At 42.6% G+C, this 26,216-nt stretch overlaps 2 long non-coding RNA genes across 4 annotated transcripts in view; both read right to left on the bottom strand.

Moving 5' to 3' along the window:
- Positions 1-3,811, bottom strand: part of LOC118005703 — a 28,889-nt gene extending 25,078 nt beyond the window's left edge. Inside the window, exon 1 of one of the 2 annotated variants that reach the window (XR_004677859.1) lies at positions 3,476-3,811. This is a non-coding gene — a long non-coding RNA (uncharacterized LOC118005703). Of the gene's footprint in view, positions 1-1,036; positions 1,064-3,475 lie in introns of those variants that run through there. The other variant, XR_004677858.1, reaches the window with a different exon arrangement.
- Positions 3,812-5,407: 1,596 nt separating this feature from the next.
- LOC118005693 lies at positions 5,408-26,062 on the bottom strand. 2 transcript variants are annotated; one of them, XR_004677853.1, is made up of 4 exons: positions 25,977-26,062; positions 10,896-10,927; positions 8,164-8,261; positions 5,408-5,446 (listed from the first exon to the last, which is right to left on the bottom strand). It is a non-coding gene; the product is annotated as an uncharacterized LOC118005693 (long non-coding RNA). The 2 variants fall into 2 exon arrangements; XR_004677854.1 differs by lacking the exon at positions 25,977-26,062 and adding an exon at positions 15,843-17,147.
- Between the last annotated feature and the right edge of the window lie 154 nt (positions 26,063-26,216).

Genomic DNA, 26,216 nt, shown 5'->3' with positions numbered 1-26,216 from the left:
ACAGAAACATGCAAAGATGCTCAACATCACTAATCATCAAGGAAATGCAAAATGAAACTAAAATCAGGTATAATCACACACCAGTCACACTAGCTGGGATCAAAAAGCAATAACAAGTGCCGGCCAGGATGTGTAAAAAGGGAAGCCTCATGCACATTTAATGGGAGTGTACATTATGAAACTCCGTGGAAAATGTATGGTGGTTCCCCAAAAGCATTAAAAAGAGAAATACCATGTTTTAGCAACTCCACTCCTAAGTATTTACACAAAGAAAACAAAAACACACATTCAAAAGATATAGGAATGTCTATGTTTATTGCCACATTGTTTACAATAGCTAACATATGGAGGTGACATAAGTGTCCATCCATAGATAAATGGATGAGAAAGATGTTTTATGTACGTGTGTGTATATATATATGTATATGTATATACACACACACACAGAAATATAACTCAGCCATAGACGAGAATGAGAATGCCCCATTTGTGACCCATGGATGGGTATGATGCTAAGTGAAATAAATCAGACAAAGACTAATACCATGTGGTTTTACTTATATGTGGAATTTCAACATCAAAACAAATGGACAAGAAAGCAAACAAACAGAAGGAAACCCATACACACAAAGAACAAACTGGTGGTGGACTGGGATGAGGAGAGTGAGAAGGAAACAATGGGTGAAGAAAATGTGAGGTAAAAACTTCCATTATGATATAAAAAGTCATGACAACTAATGTATAGCAGAGACAATATAGTCAATGGTACTGAAATAGCATTCTGTGATGACAGATGAGATGCACTTGTGAGCACTGTGTAATGTCAAGAGCTGTTACATCACTATGTTGCTCACTTGAAGCTAATTTAACATTAATGTTAACCAAATGTTAATAAAAACACTGGGTGTTATATACAACTAAGGAATCACTGAACATTATATCAAAAACTAATGATGTAAAAAATAAATTAAAAAATAAAAATACTGTAAAAACAAACAAATAAACAAAAACCCATTAAATTAAAAATGATTAATACCTGGGCACCTGAGTCCGTTAAGCATCTGCCTTCGGCTCAGGTCATGAGCCTGGGGTCCTGGGATTGAGCCCCGTGTTGGGCTCTCTGCTCAGTGGGGAGCCTGCTTCTCCCTCTCCCTCTGCCTTCTGGTGTGCTCTCTCTCTCTCTCTCTCTCTCTCTCTCTGTCAAATAAATAAATAAAATCTTTAAAAAAAAAAAAGATTAATACCTAACTTTTAAATCAGTATATAACATAGAAGCCAAAGGACAACTTCCAGATTCACTCTAGAGATCAAAATCACCTTGACCAAAATTAGACCAAAATTTTGTCTATACAGACAAAAAAAAACACACAAAGTTTTCTATTTCTATACTACAGAAACAGAAAACTTCAGACGAATATCCCTGATGAACATAGATGGAAAAATCCTCACCAAAACAAACTCAACAATACACTGAAAGAACCATTAAAAAAACAGGAGGATTTATTAAAGGGATGCAAAGAGAGTACAATACTGCAAATCATTCAGTGTGATACAAAACATAAAACAGGAAGGATAAAATGTACAGGATCACTACAACTGATGCAAAAAAAAAAACACCCTATTTTTTTAAAGATTTTATTTATTTACTTATTTAATTGACAGAGAGAGAGACAGTGAGAGAGGGAACACAAGCAGGGGGAGTGGGAGAGGGAGAAGCAGGCTCTCCACTGAGCAGGGAGCCTGATGTGGGGCTCGATCCCAGGACCCTGGGATCATGACCTGAGCCAAAGGCAGTCGCCTAACCAACTGAGCCACCCAGGCACCCCGCAAAAAAAAATTTAACAAAATTCAACACTTGTTCATGATAAAAACTCTAAACTAAATTTAGAAGAAACATACCTCACATACTGAAGGAAACATATGCAAAACCACACATGATATTGCCCTCAGTAGAAAAGAACTGAAATAATCAAAAATAGACAAAGATGTTCGCACTCATTAATTTTTTTCTCAACAGATTGCTGGAAGTTCTGGCAATGGCAATCAGACAAGAAAAAGACAAGACATAGAAAGTAAAAATGAGAAAAGTCATATTTAAAAAGACATGATATTATATACAGAAAATCTAAAGACTTCACCAAAGAACTCTTTAAACTGATAAATGAATTCAATAAAGATATAGAACACAAAATTAATACACATAAATTCATTGCATTTCTACACAAGAATAAGGAGGTAGGAAAAAGAGAAAGAAAACAATCCCATTTACATTAACCCAAAAAACCAAAAACACAAAAAAGGCAGAAATGTAACCAAGAAAGTGAAAGAACTCTACTCTGAAAACCATAAAACACAGATGAAAGAAATTGAAGATAGCACAAATCAATGGAGAGAGATAGAACACCTATGGTGGAAGAATCAATAGTGTTAAATGTCTTCTCTACCCAAAGCGATCGAAAGATTTAACGTGATCCCTATTAAAAGAATAATCATGTTTTCCACAGAACTAGATAAATAATCCTAAAATAGGTATGGACCCCAAAGAGCCAAAGCAATCTTGAGGAAGAACAGAATGGGCATTATCACAGTCCCTCATTTCCTGATATACTAAAAATCTGTACATAACCAGAAGAGTATGGTCCTGGCACAAACAAGTGGACACATGGATACCTGGAACCACCTAAAGAGCCCAGAAATAAACCCACCATTATATTGTTCATTAGTCTAGGGCATAATTGACAAGAATAGACAAGGGGGAAAAGACAGCATGTTCATTATGTGGTGCTGGGGCAACTGGACAGCTTCACACAAAAGGACAGTGGACAATGTTCTTACACCATGTGCAAGAACAAACCCAAAATGCAAAGGAGACCCGAAGGTGACCCTGGAAACCATCAAACTTGCTCAAGTAGAAGTAGGCAGTAATCTCTTGCACACAGCCAGAGCAATAGTTTTCTAGACAGGTCTCCCCAGGCAAGAGAAACCAAAGCAAACATAAACTAATGCAAGCACACTGGCATGACAAGCTTTTGCCCAACAAAGGGAAACATCAATGAAATGAAAGACACCCTGTTGAATGGCAGAAGTGCTTTGCAACTGATACATGCCATAGGGGGTTAATATCCAAACTGTATAACATGCTAGTACAACTCAACACCAAAAAAACCCAAATACTTTGTGAATAATTGGGCATAGTATTTTTTTTCTCCCGTCCCGCAAGAGAGAGATTCAGCTAGCCAACAGACCTAGGAAGAAATCCTCAACATCAGATATCATCAAGAAGACCCACTAGGAAACCCCATGAAATACCATCTCACACCAAGCACACTGTATAGGATCAAACATACAACAAATAGAAAGTGTTTGCAAGGATATCCACAAGGGAACACTTGTTCTCTCCTGGCAGGTATGTAAATTGGTGCAACTGCAGGGGAAAAGACTCTGGCAATTCTGCACAAAGTGAAAAAGTACATACCCCAGGATCCAGTGATTCCACTCCTGCGTATTTAGTCAGAGGAATGGAAAACCACTACTTCAAGAAGATATACGCACTCTTAAGTTTATCACTTCATTTTCTTTTGTAATATCCAAGATATGGAAGCAATTTCTGTATCTATCAATAGAGGAATAGATAGGAAGCTGTGGTATATATTTACATGGAATATTACTCTGCCACAAGAGAGAATAAGACCTTGCCATTAATGACGACATGATTGGTCAAGAGGCTATTCTGCTAAGTGAAGCAAATCTCACAGTGGAAGACTAATACCATGAGATTTCACTTACACGTGGCTCTACATAAGTAAGAAAAAAATTTACAGAGACCTTGAAAGTAGGAGCAAAGCAAGCCTTGCTGCCAGTCTTGGGTGCTTTTGTTAAATTTATTTCTTGCCTTTCGGCATTTACATGAATAACCTATATACTTTGAACTTAGAGATTAGGTCAGTGTGCTCTCTGTACAGCTTGTTGGGAAAGGGAAATTAAAATAGGCAGATGGAGCCAGATTTTGAGAAGGGAAATTTACATTGGATGTACACATTAGTTTTTGTCTTCAGTCTAATTTTTGTTTTTGTTTTTGTTTTTTTCTGTATCTTCAAGTCCCAAAAGCTAGCCATAAGACAACTGAAAACTTCCTATAAAGAATTTTTTTTCTTTCAAATATAGCCAATGTAAAGGATCCATCATCTGGCAATGATGAATAGGATCTTATTAATCTCAGTAGTAACTCAAACCAATAAGCACTTTTATGGGAAGACACAGAGGCAACTTTCCAGGCTTAGACCATGGACCCAAGAGGCATCCTTGGAAAGCATAGACGTTGCATCCCCCATGACCCAAAATTTTACTTCCAAAAAGTCTAAGACAGCAAAGGCCTCCATTGCACAGGCAGTAAAGATGGTGTAGAGAAAACAGCACCTTTGGTCTCCTACAAAAATGTGAGACATCTGTAGTCACAGACCCACTAATGTGTGACATGGGGCAGACCCTACTGTAATGAGATTTTTCCAGCACTAATGGAGGTTATGATGACAAAGGTCCCTTATGGGCTGGGACCTCTTAGAACACACTCCCTTGTGAGCTGGCATGGGCGGACAATGAGAGTACTGCTTGTAAGTGTGAGTCTCAGAACCCCACTGGACTTGACAGGCCACCAAGGTGCACCCCGGTAAGTGAACCCTTGGAGTATGGAGACCAGAGAGAATATTCTCACTGGTCACAAACCAAAGCTCTTAGGACATGAAACAAGACAAAAAGATAAACCTCCTCTAGCTTTTACATAGAGGACCCACAGCGAAGTTTGTCTAAACAGATGCAGGTATGATGAGGACTGTAAACTCACCAGTGTGAGGCCAACTCAAACAACAGGCTGATTGGACCCATGCCTGTGTTCTTTTCTACAGTAATTCTTTTTTTTTATGACAAATGACACAAAAGACAAGGATAAAGGAAAACTGTGGCCATCTCTGGATGGAAATGGACCTCTCAAGCCACGGGAACTCTACCAACATCACCAGAGTCCTTAAAGCCAAGGAACTAGTTCCACAAATATTTTCTCCTACTAACCTAAATTGAGCCCGTGCAGGCAGAGATCCAGTAGGTGATGTGGTGGTGAGGCTTCTTCCCTTCTGTCAGCTTTCGTCGGATGTCCCACCATCTCTCAGCTGCAGCAGTCCGGCCAGTTAGCGTTTATCCTGCCGACTCTCAACAGCTGTTGAGGAGGAAAAATTACGCTCTGCCCTTCCAGATTCTCCCAGGTGATCTAAGAAGTAAATTGACAAGACACATGGGGCGCCTAGGTGGCTCAGTTGCCTAAGCGTCTACCTTTGGCTCAGGTCATGATCCTGGGGTCCTGGGATCGAGCCCCGCATCAGGCTCCCTGCTCAGTAGAGAGTCTGCTTCTCCCTCTCCGTATGCTGCTCCCCCTGCTTGTACTCTGTCAAATAATCTAAAAAAAAAAAAAAAATTAAATCAGCAAGACACAGATTAACAGGAGATAAAGTTTAATTCCGTGCACAGAGAGGCCTGATATTAAAATTGAGATCAGGCAAACAACGAGGGCGGGCAGCTTTGAGGCATTTTTAGACATAGAAACAATACATCTGTGATGAATTGACAGTACAAAGAAAACTTAATTTGCAAGCTTCGATTTTAAAGCAATTCTAACAGAATTTGAGCTGGGGTAGTAAAATTAGTAAAAGTAACAAGGTGTTTACACAGCCTTCTTAGCTCTGAATTCCTTATCTGGCAATTAAAATTTATCTTTACATCCTGGTACAGGGAGGGTACCTTTCACATGAGAGCTTTATTTCCTACTTTCTAGAGACGGAGGGGTCAGAGTGGTATTGTTGCACTGGCTATTTAAGTGACTTTAGTCCAAAATAATATGCTGAAATGGCACATTTGGGGGCACCTGCCTTTTGCCCCCACATGCATATTTGTGTTAGGTTAGGGCTTGGAATTAAACAGATGACTTGGACCTACAATGGTCCACACCAGTGACCTAGCCTCTCCCAACACTCGCCCCATTCCAGGTCCCTGGCTACTCTGACCTTCCTGTCCCACTCATCCCCCACCGAGTTCCCACCTTGTCAGCAGGCCTTGGGCGGCAGATGGCAGTCCAGGCTCCTGTGTTCCAGAGGACCCCAACCAGCTGAAAGGGTGGGAGGAGCCCACTCTGGGAAAATCTGTCTGAGGCCACAGATTTAAACTGGCAACAGTCAGTTCCCATTTGGATTAGCTGCCTGATGCAATGGGAGGGTTCCTAGACCATCCTGCCTCACCTCCCCTGACAAGGCAGTCCGCATTACCCCAGCTCTGCCCTCAGGGGGAATATGCACATTTGTGCAGATTAGTGCTTGGAATTAGGCAGATGCCTTGGATACCCAACAATGTACTCCCATGATCCAGCCTCCTCAGACACTTACCCTGTTCTAGGCTCCTACCTACCCTGACCAGAACAGCTTGAGAATATGCAGTACAGTCCTCTCCAGGCCAGCAGAGCTAGGGTGAGTCTGAACCACCAGCATCACCATCGGGGCAGAGGATGCCCACCTCCCCAAAATCTTTCTGAGATGGCAGCTTTAAACTGGTGACAGTCCGTCCCCATTTGGACTGGCTACTTGATGGGGTTCCTGAGCTTACCAGTCATCGAGGCTTCCAGGTGTCTCATATTGGAGGAGACCCTGACCAGTGGGTCCAGCCCCACCTTGGCAAGGAAGTCCACCTTCCTTCAGCTGGTCATAGGTTGCTGTAGTCCAGGCCCCTAGAGCTCTGGAAAAACCCCAGGCACCTACATGGCTCATGTGAAGGGAGTCCACATCAGGAAAATCTTTCTGAGGTGGATTTAAACTAGTGACAGTCAGTCCCCATTTGGTCTACCTGCCTGATGGGGTCCTAGGGTTCCCCAGCAATCAAGGCTCCCAGGTATCTCTTCTTGGAGGGTACCCCAACCATCCTGTGCTGACCCACTCTGGCAAGGCAGTCCAGATTCCTCCAGCCCTGCCTTCAGAGGAAATATGCACATCTATGAAAATTAGCACTTAGAATTAGATGCAAGTACCCCCAGTAGGCTCCTCCTGTGACCCAGCCTCTCCCTACAGCTGCCCTGTTTCAGGTCTCTGGCTCTCCCGACCTGGGCCACCCACATATGCACGGTCTGCACTGTCAGCTGGCCTTTGGGTTCAGGCTGTTCTCCAAAACCTGCATAGCCTCCAGGGTGGCAAGTGCCCGCTCCTTGTAAATCTTCCCAAGGCTGCAGCTTTAATCCGGTGACAGTCTCACTGGCCTGAATGCCTGATCGGTCCCTGGCTTCTCCATCCCTTTAAGGTTCCCAGGCATCTGTTAGTAGATGTAGTAGATGCCCATCCCTCTCTACCCAGACCTGGCAAGGCAGCTCAGGGCCCTCCAGTTCTGTCTTCAGGGGGAATATGCACCTTTGTGTAGGTTAAGGCCTGGAATTCGGCAGATGCCAGGTACTCCAAATAGCCCGCTCCTGTGAACTGGCCTTGCCCTACATTGTCAGCCTGCCGAGGTGGTGCATGCTCAAATCATCACACCCCACGGGCTGCAGGGGGTACCCAGGCCATGGAGCTCTGCAGAACCCCAAGCCCCAGAATGAACGGCCTCTGGGTGTAGAAAGCCCACAATCTGATCATACTTCTATAGCTCCATTTTAAACTGGGGATGGTCAGTCCCCATTAGGATGGCTCCCTGATGTCAGCTTCCCCAGTAATCAAGGCTCCCCAGTGTCTCTTACTGGAGGGTACCCAGACCATCCCACGCAGGCCCACCCTGGCAAGGCAGTCCAGATTTCTCCAGCTCTGCCCTAAGGGAGAATACGTGCATTTGTGTAAGCTAAGCTTAGAATGAGGTAGATGCCTTGGAATCCCAACAGACCACTCCTGTGTCTCTCCAGAAACTTGCCTGTTCCGGGTTCCTGGCTCCCCAAATCTGTGCTGTCTGCACATGGGCAATACATACCCTGTCAGCCTGCTGAGGGCATCCTGGGTCCTCCCGGCTGGTAGAGCTTGGGTCGGTCCCCAAACGTCTAGTCTCCAAGGTGGAGGGAACCCACTTCCCAGAAATCTTTGTGAGACAGCAGCTTTAAACTGTCAACAGTCAGGATCCTTTTGGAGTAGCTGCTTGAGGGGGTCCTAGGCTTACCAGTAATCAAGGCTTACAGGCGTCTCTTACTGGAGGATACCACGGCAGCACCCCAGGCGTCATGTTGGCAAGGCAGTCCCGGACTCCTCCAGCTGTACCTTCAGGTGGAACATACATGCACATTTGCATAGGTTAGGCTTGGAATTAAGCTGATCCTTGCATCCCCAACAGGGGGGAGTCAATCTTGTGACCTGGCCTTTCCAGACACTTGCCTTATTGTTGGTCCCTGGCTACCCTGACCTGCAAAGCTTACACATGCGTAGTAGGCACCTCATCAGCCTACCTACCCAGGGCAGCTGGTGCCCTCAAGGCCCGTGGAGCTGGCTGGTCCGAACCACCTGCATAGCCTCCTGGGCAAAGAAATCCTGCCCCTGAAATTCTTTCTGAGGCAGAGGCTTTAACAGTCCTCATTTGCAGCAGCTGTCAGTGGGGTCCCTGGGCACTCCAGCGATCAAGGCTCTCAGGTGCCTCTTATTAGAAGACTCCTGTCCGGTCAGCCTGACCCCATCCTGGCAAGGCAGTCCACTTTCCCCCAGCTCTGCCTTCAGGGGGAAAATACTCATTTGTTTAAAGGAAGACTTGGAATTAGGCAGACTCCAGGTACCCCAAATAGCCTACTCCTGTTACCCAGCTTCTCCTGACAGTTGCCCTGTTCCATGTCCCTGGCCACCCGAACCTGCATGGCCTACACATGTATAGTCTGTACCTCATCAGCTGGCCTTTGGCTGAAGGGGGTACTCCAGGCCCCTGGTGCTCCAGGAGGACCCCAACCATCTGCATTGCCTTAGGGTGGAGGGAGAGCACACTAGGAAACTCTTTCTGAGGCAGTAGATTTAAACTGGTAACAATCAGTCTCCCTATAGACCGGCTGCCTGATGGGGTCCTGGGGTTCCCAGCAATCAAGGCTCCCAGGTATCTCTTCTTGGAGGGTACCCCAACCATCCTGTGCTGACCCACTCTGGCAAGGCAGTCCAGATTCCTCCAGCCCTGCCTTCAGAGGAAATATGCACATTTGTGGGGTTTGGCTGACCAAGGTATCCTCCAAAAGGAGACACCTCGGAGCCTGATTGCAGCAGAAGCCTAGGACCCCACCTGGCAAGCAGTCCACAGGGAGACTGATAGTCTCCCACTTCAGCAGACCCCTTAGAGCAACTTTGGGGGGTGGAGGGTGGGCTCCCTCCACGTTTTGCAATGCAGGTGGTTAGGGGTGGGCTCTAGCTCCACAGGCCTGGAGGGCCCTTCTGTGCAAGGGCAGCTGACAGTGTGCGTGTTGTGCGTGTACCAGACTCACAGATCCTGGTGGCCAGGGTCCTGGAAAAGGGTGAGTGTTGGGAGAGGCTAGGTCACAGGAGTGGGTTCTTGGAGGTACAAAACATTAGCCTAATTGCAAGGCCTGCCCACCATTGTGTAACATTCTCCCTGTCCAAGGCAGAGCTGGAAGGTTTTCAACTTCCTTTCCAGGAAGGGGCCAGGCAGGCAGGACACGGTATCCTCCATTAGAAAACATCTGGGAGTACTAATCTATAGTGGGATAGGGAAGCAAGTCCATATAAACACTGTTAGTCATTTTCAGTTGCCAATCCAGTGCGATTTTCAGGAGGTGGTCTTCTACCATGCCAGAGGGTATGCGAGTGGTTGGGGCCAGAGTTCCATGGGCTTCAGTGCCAGGTCTACCCAAGGCCTGCTTATGAGTGCAAAAAAGTGGGTGCAAAAAAAGTGAGCATGCACAGGAGGCATAGGCCAGGGTAGCCAAGGACTTAAACAGGGAAAGCATCTGGAGAGGCCAGGTACCTGGAGCAGGCTTTGGGGGTTACAAGGCATCTGCCTAATCCAAATCATAATCTATACAAATGTGCATATTCCCACTGATGGCAGAGCCCGAATAATCTGGGTTGTTTTAGCAGGGATGGAATGTGTTGTCTGGCCAGGGTCTCCTCCAAGAAGAGACACCTGGAAGCTTTGATTGCTGCAGAAACCTGGGACTCCAGCAGACAGTAAATCCACATGGGGTCCCAGCCACCACTTCAGTGGCTGTGTCAGAGTGGTTTTTGGGGGGAGGTCTTCCTCCATTCTCTTGGATGTGCCAGTGGTTAAGGATGGGCCCTAGCTCCAGGCCCTAGCCTGGAGGGTTCTGGCTGCCCAGGGTTGATGACGGGGTATGTACTGCTCATGTGCATGTCACGTAAGTTGGGGTGGCCAGGAACATGGGACACAGCAGCAGTCTTTTTCTGGTACCCAGCATCTGCCTAACTCCAAGCCTTATTCTACACAATGTGCATATTCCTCCTGAGGGCAGAGCTGGAGGAAAGTGCACTAACCTGCCCAGGCGGGTTGGGCAGCCAGCATGGTTGGGTACTCTCCAATATAGACACCTGGGAGCATTGATGATCGGATAAGCCCAGAACCACATCAGGCAGCTAGTCCAAATGGGCACTTTTGTCACTGGTTTAAAGCTTCCAACTCAGAAAGGTTTTGGAGAAGTGGGCACCTTCCACCCTGGAGCCTGTGCAGCTTTTGGAGACCAGCCTGAGCACAACAGGCCTGGAGGATGCCAACAGCCAAAGGCCAGCTGACAGAGTGCAGTCTGTACACATGTGGGCAGTGAAAGTTCGGGTAGCTGGAGGCCTGAAACTGGTCTCTGGAGAGGCCAGGTCACAGGAGTAAGGTTTTGGGGGTACAGGCATCTGCTTAATTCCAAGTGCTAACCTATACAAATACACGTATAGACTTACCTCAGAGATATTGTGGGTTTGGTTCTAGATCACTGCAATAAAGCAAATATTGCAATGAAGTGAGTAAATGAATTTTTTGGTATTTCAATGCATATAAAAGTTACGTTTACACTATAGTCTATTAAGTGTGTAATAGCATTATGTCTTTAAAAAAATGTACATACCTTAATTAAAAAATACTTTATTGGGGCACCTAGATGGCTCAGTTAAGTGTCTGCCTTCAGCTCAGGTCATGATCCCAGGACTCTGGGATCGAGCCCCACGTCGGGCTCCCTGCTCAGTGGGGAGCCTGCTTCTCCCTCTCCCTCTGCTGCTCCCCCTGCTTGCACTCTCTTTCTTAAATAAATAAAATATTTTTAAAAATACTTTATTGCTAAAAAATGCTAACCATCATCTGAGCTCTCAGCAATTAGTAATTGCTGATCTCAGATCACCATGACAAATATAATAATAATGAAAAAGTTGGAAATATTGCAAGACTTACCAAAATATGACACAGAGAAATTACATGAGCAAACACTGTTGGAAAAATGGCACCGATAGACTTGTTCAAGGCAGGGTTGCCACAAAACTTCCAATTTGTAAAAAGCCTAATATCTGTAAACGTAATAAAGTGAAGCACACAAAATGAGATATGCCTGTTTTTACTTTGAGAAAATAGCTAAAGGAATTCCTTTACAGTTGAATAGGAGTATGAGAGAGTTGGATATAGAGTAAATGGCAGTCTTAGAATGTGCCCCTTCTTTCAACGCTCCTTCCATGGCACGGGGGTGGGAGGCATCAATGGGCACACTGCCTGAATTTGGGTAGGCTTATGACTCCTTCGACCAATAGACTACAGTGGACACAACAGTGAGGCTGTGTCGTAAAAGGCAATGCAGTACCAGCCTTATACACTAGAACACTTGAGGCTGCAGCCCTGTGCTGCCACATAAAAGTCTAATTACCCAGAGGACACTAGCTGTAAGGAAGGCAACCCACACAAAATAGCCAAGGGTGGTTGCTCCCCTCAGCAGTCCTAGTCTTTGAGCCAGACCAGTTCAAGGGACTTCAAGGAGAAGAATCAACCAGTCTGTTCTTGGTCTGAATTTCTGACCCACAAAAACTATGAACATAGTAAAATGGTTGTTTCAAGATGGCAAATTTAGGTCAATTGTTCATGCAGCAAAAGTAACTGCAAAACAATGTGAGGGTCAAGGACATATCAGTATAAATGGATAGATTCATTATCCAAAAACATTCCAATCATCTGCAGAATGGAAGTTCACAATACTTTGGAATAAAGTTTTTCCAAATAATCTAAAGAAATTTTTTTACATATGTGTTGTCCCACTTGAGATCTTCAGAGCAATGAAACATGTAAAGCCTAGTCCCTTGTTAATGCTTTCTGTTCAGACTACATGTTAATTGTGAGAGTTCTAAGACAGAAGAATAAAGTTAGTAGACTTTGCTCTTTGAGCCCCCATTTCAAATTATATCCCATGGCATCCTCAAGTTTTCCAATAAGAGAACTGATCAGCATAACTTCTCAGGTGATGATATTATTTCATGTCGATATGTTTTACAGTTCTAGCAGTAAAAATGTCAACACCATTGCTGACATTTTAAAGACTAATATAATCATTTTTATTTGTATTTTAAAGCCACAAAAATAAAATTAACCCCCAATGATCGATGTTTCTGCTTTGTTTTTAAAATAGTGCATATGGTAAGGATAATAATAAAGTCCTATCAATATATAAAAAAGTTTTTTGGAATAAGCAAGCTTTGTGTTTCTACCATCCAGGGATCCAAGTTTCTAACTTTATGATAAGGTGTAAGATATAAAAGTTAAAGAATCACTACTCTGGAAGGTAGAATTTTGGGGGAAAAAAGAATAATATAGAATAAGAGTCTTCTGTGAATTGTAAACTTCAGGATAGACAACATTACACAGACATTATGGAAATAATTTATTCTAATATAAATGTTTGGGTTGAATATCATAGATCATATCATTTTTTCTGTTTTTACTCTTCATTGAAATCAACAATTCTTTTTATTTTCTTTGTTTTCTTTTTCTCCCCAGATTTACTGAGCTATAATTGTACTGAGCTATAATAGTATATTATGTAAGTTTAAGGTGCACAAGATTTGATACACCATATATATTATGAAACATTTACCACAGTAAGGGTAGTCACACATCCCTCCCTTTACAATGAGATATCACTTCATAACTGATAGAATGGCCATCATCAAAAAGACAAGAGATAACAAGTGTTGGTGAGGTCATGGCAGGGAAGGAATCCTTGTGCACTATTGGTGGGAATGTAAATTGGTACAGCCACTGTGGAAAACAGTATAAAGGTTCCTCAAAAAATTAAAAATAGTATTACCATATGATCCAACAATCCCACTTCTGGATGTATATCCAAAGGAATTAAAATCGGGATCCCATAGAGATATCTGCACTCCCATGTTTGTTGCAGCATTATTCACAATAGCCAAGATATGGAAACAATGTAGGCATCTATCAATGGATGAATAGATAAAGAAAATGTGGAGTATACATATAATGGAATACTATTCAGCCATGAGAAAGAAGGAAATTCTGCCATTTGAGACAACTTGGAAGAACTTTGAGGGCATTATGCTACGTGAAATAAGTCAGACAGAGAAAGACAAATACTGTATGATCTCACATACGTGGAATCTAAAAAAGCCAAACTCAGAAAAACAGTAGAGTGGTGATTACCAGTGGTTGGCAGGAACGGGTGGGGAATGGGGAGGTATTGGTCAAAGGGTACAAACTTCCAGTTATAAGAGCAATAAGTTCTGGGTGATGGTGAATATAGTATAGTATTTGTCTTTCTCCATTTCACTTAGTTTAATGCACTCAACTTTCCAATTATTTTTAAATTATGGGATACAGAGCAGCGTATTTTCTTTCAATATAGGGAACTAAAACATAAACCAAACTTCAGGACTATCCTCAAATGCTTTAGCAATATACAAAATAGGTTTCCAATCAATTTCTGTAAATTACTATTGACCAAGCAGAATAAGACCAACACCAAAGAAATAAATTGGTAAATAAATACGTCATTCAGTTGCTATAAGCATATTTTAGTGAATTCTATTATTCATTCAAAATTAGATATTATTACTAGACATGTTCACACAGAGACTAGAGAATTGGGAAAAGCAGCAGAAGTCCTGCCTCATTATAGGTCTGTAATGTCAGGCAAGTGACTCTGCTTTAGGTTCCCCAAGTGTAGAACAAGGATAGCAGCATCCACTGGCAGAACTGGAAACAGGTGTCACCACATTGAGAAGCCTATAGGGTGGCCATGTAGTCTGGAAACACTGATATATTATTTCATTATTTATGAAATACATAGATAAACAGAATCCCTGTGACTACTACTTCTGGGGCAGCTACAGCTACAGGTTTATTCTATAAATGACACAAATCATCTAAAGAAATGCATTTCTGAGGCAATGTGCAGGGACTGATTGGAAATGATGTGTTTGTTTCATAGAACCTACAGCTATGTTGTTTTGAATTGAGTAGAGCACCTATTTATATATTTTTTCTCCAGTTTCTGATTCCAAACAGCTCACTACACACTCCCTCCTCTCTCTTATTCACTACACACACACACACACACACACACTCCTACTTTCACTGTACTGCTATGGAAGAAAGCAGAAGGCAGCTTTTACCAGAGGAAATTTTACATCTATCTATACACAAACTTACCCGCCCCCCCCCAAACCTCCCTTAAAACAAGAAAATAAACTTTAAAAATTCTTCTATTTCCTTTTACAGGTATTTTAAAAAGAGGCATTTAAAGGAGAGGAAAGGAAAGGCTGGCTCAACTACGAAGAAAACAAAGGAAGTTAAACAGAATGCAAAACGGGGTGGGGAGAACAAGAGGAGAACTCAGGAAGGGAACCAGAATCAAGGAAAAGGGGAAAAGACAAATGAGGGAGGAAGGCAAGAAAAGTAGCAACAGATGCCCAGGTCCAGCAGGGGGTTCTGAAGACAGCCTTAGTCAAACTGGCGAGAGTACTGGCATTGTGAAAGCGGTGGCCTGGATTCCATCCCTCTTGAGCAAGTCACAGAAATCTCTATTGTCTATTTCACTATCTGTAAACAAAATCTTCACCCTTTGTAAGTTTAAGGTCTTTTTGTTTCTAATACACCTTGATTTTTATCTCGGCTTTAAATAGCTTACAAAACGAGAGTGTCTGAGTGGCTCAGTCGGTTAAGCGTCTGCCTTCGGCTCAGGTCATGATCCCAGGGTCCTGGGATCGAGTCCCGCATCGGGCTTCCTGCTCCGCGGGAAGCCTGCTTCTCCCTCTCCCACTCCCCCTGCTTGTGTTCCCTCTCTCGCTGTCTCTCTCTCTCTGTTGAATAAATAAGTAAAATCTTAAAAAAAAAAAAAAAAAGCTTACAAGACGATTAAACACTCCTGAAAGCTTTTTAACCGTTTTTATGCCCAGCCTTTTTGATGCGACTCCTGGATAATACAAATGGAAACTAACTTTAAACTAAATTAAAATTACATTAATCTCATCAAGCCAAACTATGTACGGCTTATCCCTGCCTCCATATACAAAGTTACGATTTTATGGATGTCACTTTCTTCCAACTTACACATTAAGAGAATACATAAAAATAACAAGCAAAAGATGCAAATAAAGCCAAATAACGACACATTTTGCAGTTCACGTCTAACAGAACTCTTCGCTTGGAAGGGGCTGGAACTGAGGTGAGGGGCCGTTTTCTCCCTTATTAGGAAACGGGAACAGTTTAAAGACTTAATCTGAGGTCTTAGGAAATTACGAGAGGTTTCCTTTACAAAACACGCTCAGGTCAGCGGGAGGAGCAGGCGACCTGCCCACCGACCCACCCCACTCTCCGCCCTAGATCCAGACTGAGAGGATTCGGCTGCTTACGTCACAAGAGACCGGCGCCGCGGAGCGCGAGGGGAGGAGACCCGCTACGTCACGGCCGCTCAGGGACGGAAGTCCGGCGCGCGGAGAGGGCCACCAAGTTAGATCCGGCAATCGGCGGAGGGAGTCGGTCAACCGCAGCCACGCAAAGGGAAAGGGCGCTGCGCTTGCGCGGATTGGCTCTAGGCTGGCAGATCTGGCTTGTGCGCTGTCCTGCCTGTCCGCCCCCGCCCCCTGGCGGGCTCCGGGCTTCCTAGAAATGACGGAGTACTCGGGCGTGCTCTTCCCTCTTGACAGTTGAGAAATCTTTCTCCCCTGACGCCTACGATAGCCCAGTGCGGCCTTGCATGAGTTCAGGGACGGAGCTGAGCGCAGATTGTCCCTGAGCGGACCGTGAGGCTTCGCAGGGCCTGGAGGCCTGGGGTAGTGGGGATACACTCAGGTCAGTTGTCTCACGGGGTGTGGACAGTTTTCGCCGAGTTCGTAGCAAGGGGAAAAGGACTTTCCAGTTGACCAGCCCACTTCAGTCACCTCCCCCACGGTAGGGCTCTTGGGGATCCCAGCCTCCTCCAGATTAGGGAGGGCCCTTCAGCCGCTGGCGGAGGGAGTTCTCACTACAGGCCTAATGTAAAAAATTGTAAATACTCACCTGTTCAAATAAATTCATTTATCCCAAGTACGCAGGACGTTACGAGGTTCCGTATTGAGAAGAGCGAGCAAAGGGCAACTGATATCCTGGCCTTCACGTTTAAAAACAATTCCTGAAACTACTGAGGGGGTAGAATTGAGCTTTTCCAGTTTGTAGCCTGAAGCCACCTCTTTCTCCCTGAACTTCCCCATCAGGGAAAAGACCACGTTGGGACTGCAGTGTCTATAGATTCAAAACTGAGCTCAAAAGAAATCGCATGCCTAAAACAGCACATCTCCAGAACCAGCTTTTAAGTTTGAAGCCGAGGTAGTCCTGGATGAATGAATATATGACATACATACATGAATAAATGAATGTATGAGACTATTCCCCCTTATGTTTCTGTTCTGAAAATTAATTATACACGAGAGATTCTTAAATGTGAAGGCAAAATAATTAGCAATCCAGCCTATATCTACTGATCCGTGCTTCCCACCTTAAGGAGTAACTGGGTTATTTTTGAGATTCCAGTGATATATATGCAAACATTCCGTATTTCATAAAGCAATTACGGGAATTACGTGTCGGCTGTTCAGTAGTCCCAGGATGTAGGATGTAAATACCTCTGAATTAGTTTCCCGACAGCAGTGTGTGTGTGTCTCTTTACGGTGTGGCACCCGTGTGTCACTATGTCACTATGAGAAAAACTTTCCTGTCCCTGTCACTATGAGAAAAACTTTCCCTGATATAAAACTCGACTAGGTCTCCAAGGAGGAGTTTAATGTCACGAGGTACGTAATTTAAATCAATCTAAAAAACATTTCTTCTAAAGCACCCTATGGTGGGCCCGGAGAAAGCTTGTTCTTTTAGTTACACAATAAGGTGTCATAAACTTTTTTCACTGTAAGAACAAATGTTGTTCTGTTCTGAACAAATGTTCTGAACAAATCTGTCCCAGAGAACCAGCTTTACAATACAATCTTCAGATGCTGTCATGGAGAGAACACTGTACTGGGCATTAGAAAAACCAGAGTTCTAATCTCACTTCTGACATTCGATCTTGGTCATTTTATATCTCCTCTGAACTTTCCTTTCCTCACTTTTAATGTGGTCTTTGTCCTTCTCCCAAATTCTCCTGTGGTATTTTGCTCTTTGTTTTACTCTGGTCAGTCTCACTACTTTGTGGTCTTAGCACCTAGCATAACATAATTAGTGGGTACTCACTAGAAATTTGTTGAAATAATCCTTTCCAACTCTATAAGGTTTCAACTGGGCCATTTTTCTTCTTTGAAACAATGTACATAAGATATGTTATTTATTGCCAAAGAATTATCCCACAGGTTACTTATTACAAAAATGTAAAGGTATGTTGACAATGGATAAATCTGGTGGATACCACCTTTAACCAAATCATTGAAATTAACCAGAAACTGGACAATAATTTAACATCATACGCCCCTTCTTGTGAAACTTGGAGGATACATCATCTACGGAGCATTCGTGGGAAAATGTTCAACCTGAATCTAATCACAATCAGACAAATCCAAGTTGAGGAACATGCTGCAAAACCATTGGCCTGGAATCATGAAAAATACTATAAAAGACAAAAAACCCTAGGTAATTATTCTAGGTTAAAGAGACATGATAATTATATGTAGGGAACTTAATGTGAAGCTCATTTATTTTTGTTATAATGTCCAAAACGGCCAAAGCATTCCTGAGATTCCCAGTTACTTCTTGTTCCTGCTAAGAAAACTGAGTAGGGTGCTTCAGAAAAGCTGATTCTTAATATTCCTAAAAGTTTCTTCAGTGAAAGTCTGCTTATGCTGAATGCTTATTGGAAACAGAAAACACTAGTAAATGGAGTCACCTACTTCATTGCTCAAAATTATAATTTTGTAAATTATAGTATAACTCTCAATCCTTAAAAGGAAAACAGTATTTTTTAATATGTAATTTTCAAGGACTTGCTAGGTGCTTTCCATTTTTAATTGCCTAGCCCCAACCAGAAGTAAAGAAACAGAAGAAAAATGAAACTACTAGAAAAACTTGAGGAAGTAACTGTTCTTAATATTACTTTCTGATTTATAGCTCTTCATTTTCTTGAGGTAATCACTGCTGTTAAATAAAAAAAACAAATTCAACTGAGTAAATTTTAAAGATCTAATTGGCTTTATTGAGCGATTTATGAATTGGGCAGTACTCCATCTAGCAAACAGAAAAGAGCTCCAAAGAGCTACAGAAAAGTAAAGACTTTAAAGCCAGAGAAGGAATGGGACAAGGAAGTCATAAGTGGGGGTGGGGTGGGGAGGAAGGATTATTTCAGGCAAGGTCACCTTCCTCTGGGGGACAAAATGGACCTAGTAGATGAATTACCTCCCTACTGCCAACCAAGAAATTCTAGACTGAAGGGTTAAGATTACATTCCTGGAGGAGGCTAAAAATGCAATTAAGTTAGATGTTAGTTTTGATTTGGTGATGTGGGCTTAGCACTAGTGACTCCCTTTTACCATTGCTTTAGATCCTCCAGAGCTTCTGGGAGCCTCTGTTCCTCAGCCCTTCTAGACCTTCTAGACCTTGCCCACCCCTGTAGCATTTTAGTCCCTAGTGTACACATACACACACACACACACATACACACACAATATTCTAGCACACCATAATATTCTTTATGTAGGTCTTTTCAGTTAAGAGGATTTAAGATTAAATGAATAAAAAGGAGTTATTTGTTCATGTAACTGAAAATCCCAGGGGTAGAAGATAGGGTATGGCTACATGCGAGCCTTAAATGAAGTCTTTGGATTGGGTTTCTGTCTCTGGCCTCTGTTCTTTTTCTCTGCTGACTCCATTCTCAAACTGGTTCCCCTATCCAGTAGTAAGATGGCACTCTGTAGGTCTGGGCTTACATCTCCCCTCTTGACAATCCCAGAAGAAACAAATACTTCCTTCTCTTTCCCTAGCCAGGGTTACAGTAAAAGTCCTGGACTTAACTGACGTGCTGAACCAATCACTGGGAGGAAGTGAAGAGGGGTGAGAAATGCTGATTAGTTTGTGAGCTAGGGAGGAGGTCAGCCCTACCCAAACCACCTACACTGAGAATGGAGAAGTTGTGGGTCCCTAAGGGAAAGATGTCCACTACCTTTCTCAACACACCTAGCAATTTCATACCTCTCTACCATGGCTCCTGTTTTCCCTGTTTAAAACACTCTTCCACACTTACCTTTCTGACAAATGCCCATGTAGCCTTTAAAATCCATCTCCTTTTTGCCACCTTCTTTGTTGCTTGTCCATAAAACTACCCCATCCTCGGAACCACTTCTCTACCTTGTACCTATATGTCAATTATCAGACTGAATTGGAATTTTTTTCAAAACAATTGCAATTATACAAAAAATAAATGTTTGCTATTTTAAAAAATTCAAAGAATAATACCAAAGAATGGCCCATGGGCTGGCACCAAACTCTGAACTGTTTGTTATCAGTAGTTAATAAGTACAGAAACTGAGAGTGTCTAGAAATTGTTATGGCAATTTGACAAAGTAATTTTACATCTGTTGAATCTAATAAACAATTCAGATATGCATTTTCAACACTTAAAAATTCATTTCACTAGTAATTCATATATATGCAGTTAATTTCATATAAAAAGTATCACACTACATGTATGGTGTTGGAACTTTCTTTTTTTGTTGTTTTAAAGATTTTATTTATATGAGAGAGAGAGAGCATGAGAGAGGGGAGGGTCAGAGGGAGAAGCAGAGTCCCTGCTGAGCAGGGAGCCCAATGTGGGACTCGACCCTGGGACTCCAGGATCATGACCTGAGCTGAAGGCAGTTGCTTAACCAATTGAGCCACCCAGGAGCCCAAGCTGGAACTTTCTTTCGTTCACTTACTATCTCAAAGATCCTTCCATTTAAAAAAAAAAAAAATTAGTCAAAATTATCACACTTGTATATCTGTGTATCATCTACAAGCTCCTTGAAGGCAGAATCTATCATTCATCACCATATCCCCAATGGCTGTAATAGAGCCTAGTACTTAGTTGTCAACAAATAAGTAAGAGTTTAGGGGCGCCTGGGTGGCTCAGTCATTAAGTGTCTGCCTTTGGCTCAGGTCATGATCCCAGGGTCCTGGGATGGAGTCCCGCATCGGGGTCCTTGCTCAGCAGGGAGCCTGCTTCTCCCTCTGCCTGCCGCTCCCTCTGCTTGTGCTCTCTCTCTCTCTATGACAAATAAATAAAAAATATTTAAAAAAATAGTATCAGGAAATAGTTAATCTTACTGCATTTGTTTCCTATAACTGCCATAAAGAATTACAATAAATCTAGTGGCTTACATCAACAAAAATTATCTTACAGTTCTATAGGTCAGAAGTACCAAATTAGTTTCACTGGGCCAAAATCCAGGAGCTGGCAGGGCCACATTCCCTTGATGTAATCTGTTTGGAAGTCATACCAACAAACTCTTACTACTCTTGAATAAGTGACTAATACCAAGACTAGTTGGCCAATTCTTGACATTTAATACCATAAAGAATTAATCCATCCAAACATAGCCTGCACTGAATTATTTGCAATCAGCAAATACTAATGAGTAGCTACTATTTGCAGCCTCCTCCTTGGGCCTTAATTTCCTGTGTGAAAAAGAGATCAGACCAGATATTAACATTAGTCTAGCTCCCAAAGCAAACCTATGGTTTTGTTGGCTTTACAGTTCAGTTTATCTAACTGGCACTGGCCTAACTCTTAGTCACACTTGACCGATTTCGGGACACACCTCCAAAACCTGTCCCAGAGCCTCTGTCTACACTCAAACATCAAACTACTCCACTGTATTGCTGTGAGCTCCTGTCCCTGAACCACAACTCTGGTTATAACAATGCCAACAGGCCTCCTATTCTGCAGCTCATGCCTATATAGCTTGTGGGCTACAGAAGTAGCCCACCGTAAGGACACAGAATAGAGCAGAAGTGGAAACACAGCTGAGTGCTGCAAAGTGAACAGGACAAATGGGGACCTCCATTAGGCAGTACATTAGCTCTCTATTAGGGAGAGATGGCTGTGGTGGTAGGACAGACACCTGAGGATAGAACTGGCTGCTGGACAGAAAGGAAACGGCAAGACCAGCCTTCCTATGCCAGGCACTAGGGAAAAAAAATAGGCAATTCAGTTCCGTAAGTTCTGATTAACTACCTCCCATAGGCACAGTGTCTACCAGGTTCTGTGGACAATGGAAAATAAATGCAAAAGTGGTCCTATTTTTAAGGAGTCAAGACACCCATTTATGAAGTTATCAAGTAACAATGCGTAACAGTATAAAATCATGTGTCAAAATGTATTCTAGAGGTCATAAATGCTAGGAGGGAACCCAAAGAAGGGGAAAAGTAATGCAAGCCAGATCAGGTAGAAAGGCTTCTGGCAAGAGGTAGAGCTTCATCTAGATCTCAAGCAACTGGGAAGGATTTGATTCCCGGAGAAAAGAGTAAGAATGTCGCAGGCTTGAGAAATAGAAACTGTTAAATCAGGAAGGTAAACTATGTATTTGTTAGGAGACAAGTGCAGCTGGTCTTGGTTCAGAGACATAGAAGGGAATAAGGCAAGGTGGTAGTTTGATAAGGAAATGAGTGACCAGGCAAGTTGAAACTTTTTTTTCTTAAATTTTATTAATTTAAGTAATCTCTACACCCAACATGGGGCTTGAACTCACATCCCAAGATCTAGAGTTGCAAGCTCTTCCAACTGAGCCAGCCAGGTGCCCTGGTAAGTTTATATTGTATAAAGCCTCAACAGCCTTTATTTCCAAAGTTTTTATTTGAGAAAGTGAGGTGAGGAAATTGATATTTGAATTTCAAAGATTAATTTAGAAATTTACCTGGATGAATGAGGAATGGGTGAGAATGGAGCCAAGAAGACCAGGCATAAGGAACAGCAGATTTGAGAACAATTTCCTTCTTTGAAGGAAGGAACAACAGGACTAGGTGACTAAAATAAAGAAGAATTAAGAACCAAAGAGGAGTCTGAGGTTCCAGATGTTTGGATAAGCAGAGTCATGGAAGTTTAGACATGCAAGGGGTCTAGTTGGACTCCCTCACTTTAAGAAATGAGAAAACTATCGTTGCTTAAAATCTCAGAACTAGTGCTCAGCAGAGCCAGCAGCAGAATGCCCAAGCCAGTGCTATTATGAGATTGACCAAGCAGTATATGCCTAAGGGTTAATTACATATAAATCATCTTCAGAATAACTATTTAATGATGACAGCAACCAGACCAGAATCTGTTGTCATATAACCACAAGACTAAAAAAAATCATGTAGTCACATGAACAGTTCATGTGTAAAGTCAAATATTCTATGATCTCTGCTATAAACAGAAACTTGATTAGCAACTTCCTAAGGTTATAAATTCTCCCTGATCACATTAACCATGATGACTTATCCCTTCTCTGCCTGCTTTTTGCACTTACTGGTCACCCTAACATTTATCTTTGTGTGTACCATTCCCTTTATTAAGTGTGTAGCTTCTTGGGGCGCCTGGGTGGCTCAGTTGGCTGAGCATCTGACTCTTGGTTTTGGCTCAGGTCATGATCTCATGGGGATTGAGGCCCTGTGTCAGGCTCCATGGTCTGTGGGGAGTCTGCTTGAAATTCTCTCCCTCTGTCCCTCCCCCCCAAATAAATAAAAATAAATCTTTTTTTTTTTTTTTTAAGTGTAGCTTCTTCTGGTGGGGACTTTCACTTCATTTGCATTTAGCCTAAATTACAGTGTTGTTATTAAATTCTGGTGGTCTACTGATGAATACCAATTGCTGAAGAAATTAATGAGATTATATCAATTATGATTTTAGGATTAAAGAACCTGAAAGTTTAAATAATAATTAAAAACATGATCCCCAGGGAGGCTACACAGTTTAATGGAATGAGAACTGATTAAAGCATCAAGAATGTGATTCTTCAGTAGTCACAGGAAGGCCAATGATAATTCCATTTGTCTCTCCAGTCATCATCTGAAGCGTGGAAGGCTTAAAACAGTAAAAACTACAACTTTACTCTAGTTATCACTAAAAGTTATCACTTTTAGACATGGGTGAACTCAGGGTCTACTAACAAGACATTTGTTCTTTGAGAAAGAATATACAAAATTTATTACAGACACAATATTCCATTTTTCTTTTAAGCGACAACTCAAACATTTACCTTCTTAATGGAACTCTCTCACTTGCCTGAATACATTGCTACTAATGCTTTTATACAATTAAAGCGTGTGCTTTACTCTTCCCAGTTCTGGAAACTACAACACTGAATAGGTCTTAGTCTTTCTACATTTTAATGTTGATGTTTTGGAAGTAGGTATGTGGAAAAACAACTTTCTTCAAAGTAACTTAGAAATAATGTAACAATTTTCTAAACCATGATTTTTTTGGAATCTGACCCTGAAAAGGATAATCATAATTTTTTTTTTTTTTTACCCTTTGTCCTTAGATAACCTTGTGGAGCAGAACCACTAGACCTACTGCATTCCATCCTCTGGATTAGTCGTCGCTTTTTTTCTTTTTTAAGTTAAAAGTAAAAGTAACATCAGTTTGATGAGTTAATGCTAAACAAATAAAATGTTGGCCCACTTCTTCTACCACCTTTGTTGAAGCTGAAGGGATGAAGGGTGAAAATACTCTTATCTATTGGATATAAGCTGGGATATAGTCAGAAGGAGTTGGAAATAGGCCCAAAGCATAGAATAGTCAGGGTGTTTCTGCTCTTGTGGAAATGAACGTCAGATACAGGAGGTGGTGAGCAGGGAAGTCTACTGGGAAAAGATATCAGGAACACAGCAAGGAACCCCTCCTCCTCCCAGAGCTCACTCCTATGCTTGTGAACTGTATCAAGGACCTAGAGAGTAAAAATATACTATAAAATATATCAAAACATCACCAAGTCAGCTTATTGGAGGGGCAGGGTGAAAGAGCCCCTAAAGAGAAAAAAAATTTCCATTAAGAAGTATCTTAAAAGTAAGTTAAATTATATTACTCTCAGGTCATTAAAAATACAGGCAGTTATTTCATTGAAACTCAATGTTTCAATGAAGCATATTACCAATTTGCCTTTTTTTTTAGTTTGAAATAATGGCAGCATTCCTATGTATCACTGATCCAAATTTCCCCAACACTACTATTTTACATAACCACAGGTTATCAGAATCAGGAAAATAGCCTATCATCGATTAGTTTTTGAAGATTCCCAAGTTTTCAAAGTTAATAGTATTTTTAAATCCCCATGAATATTGGGCAGGGAGGTTTCCTTGGAAACAGCCTGGTCAGAAAGGTCAAGGAGATGATGGGCAGAGAGGTTAACTGCTTTAGCCACCACCAGAATTACACTCTCTTGGAATAGTATTTCTTAACCCTGCCTGAACATTTGAATCACTGGAGGGTGGGCAAAATCCAACCACTGGCTGGGCCCACCCTAAATTAATTACATCAACTTCTGCAGGTAAGGCTCAAGCATCAGTATGTTTTCAAAACTCCTCAGAAGATTCTAATTCCCAGCCAGGGTTCAGAACTACTCATGTAGCGATTTACTAAATAAAACTGATTTAATGCTTTTTAAAAAATGAGGTTTCTGAGTTTGTTTTGCTTTCCTCACATCACTGACAAATATCAAAATGCATTCACACTTCCTTTGCTCTGAAGATCCAAGGTTCAGTGCAGTTTTCATCATTAAACAAAGTAAGCCCTGGGTTCAAGCTATGTAATGGAAAGATAATGGGACTTCTCATCCCTAGCCAACCATCTCTGAGGTTCAAGTGTGGGATACAAAGATAGCTGGAGTAAACCAAGATCTCATTTACTTCCAACTCTAGACTCTAGTAGTTTGTATCAGTATCGTTATTTTTACTTCAAATTTGAGGAAATTCTGGGAATTGCTAACATCCCAGAGGGGGAAAAAAACCCAAAGGAGACTGATTTCTCCCATTCTGCCTAATTGTGGTAACCAATATGAATACATTGATCCCTGGGTATAATCCAATTACCTCTGGAAAGTTCTCGCCCTATTTTTGGAAACTAGGGATTTTCCAGATTAGTGTGAACTGTGGCCATGCCACTGACTCAGGCCTGAGTTTCGCAAGCGAACAGGCAAAAGCAGCCTCTCTCCCGGGCATTATGAAGCCTTCGCTTTACTTCGATACCACGGGGAATTACCTGCTCATCTGAGAGCTTTTTGGGGGGAACCAATGTAGTTCACATTCGTGTTGTCTAAAAATACCGTAAAGCAGCCCTCTCCACAGATTCCTCGCGGGTCACTTTAAATTACAAATTCGTCCGAGCACGACAGCAGAGTAACTGCTTCTGCCCGCCAATGCGGGCGAAGGTCGGCCCTAAGTTTCCCTTTGTACCCGCTGAACTGCGCCGCGCAAATGCTGAAAGTTAGGAGAGGGCGAGAGACGGAAGCAAAGAGACGCACGTTCTAGACAAACCACCGAAATCGCGCAGAGATTAGAGCAAATTCTGCCAATACTACCTTGGGGATAAAGTAGCTTGTAAAGCTCCCTTCTTTATACTTGTGGCAAATACTATTAAAAACGCGGCGGCTAAAACCTGTTTTAGCTAAAGAGACGGCCTCCTCGACCTCTCCGGGGCCCCAGCCGAGAGGTCTCCCGGTGACAGGAGGGTCCCACACTGCGGCCCGCGGCACCAGCCGCGGCGCAGGCCTAGGGGAGGCCTGAAGGGACTAGTTGGCGCGCACCAGCGGGGCGTGGTG

Source organism: Mirounga leonina, unplaced genomic scaffold, assembly GCF_011800145.1.
Source record: "Mirounga leonina isolate KUSES-001 unplaced genomic scaffold, KU_Mleo_1.0 Mir_115, whole genome shotgun sequence".
NCBI classification, from domain to species: Eukaryota; Metazoa; Chordata; class Mammalia; order Carnivora; family Phocidae; genus Mirounga; species Mirounga leonina.
The sequence above is the reverse complement of the archived record's forward strand: the minus strand, read 5'-3'. Positions and strand labels throughout refer to the sequence as shown.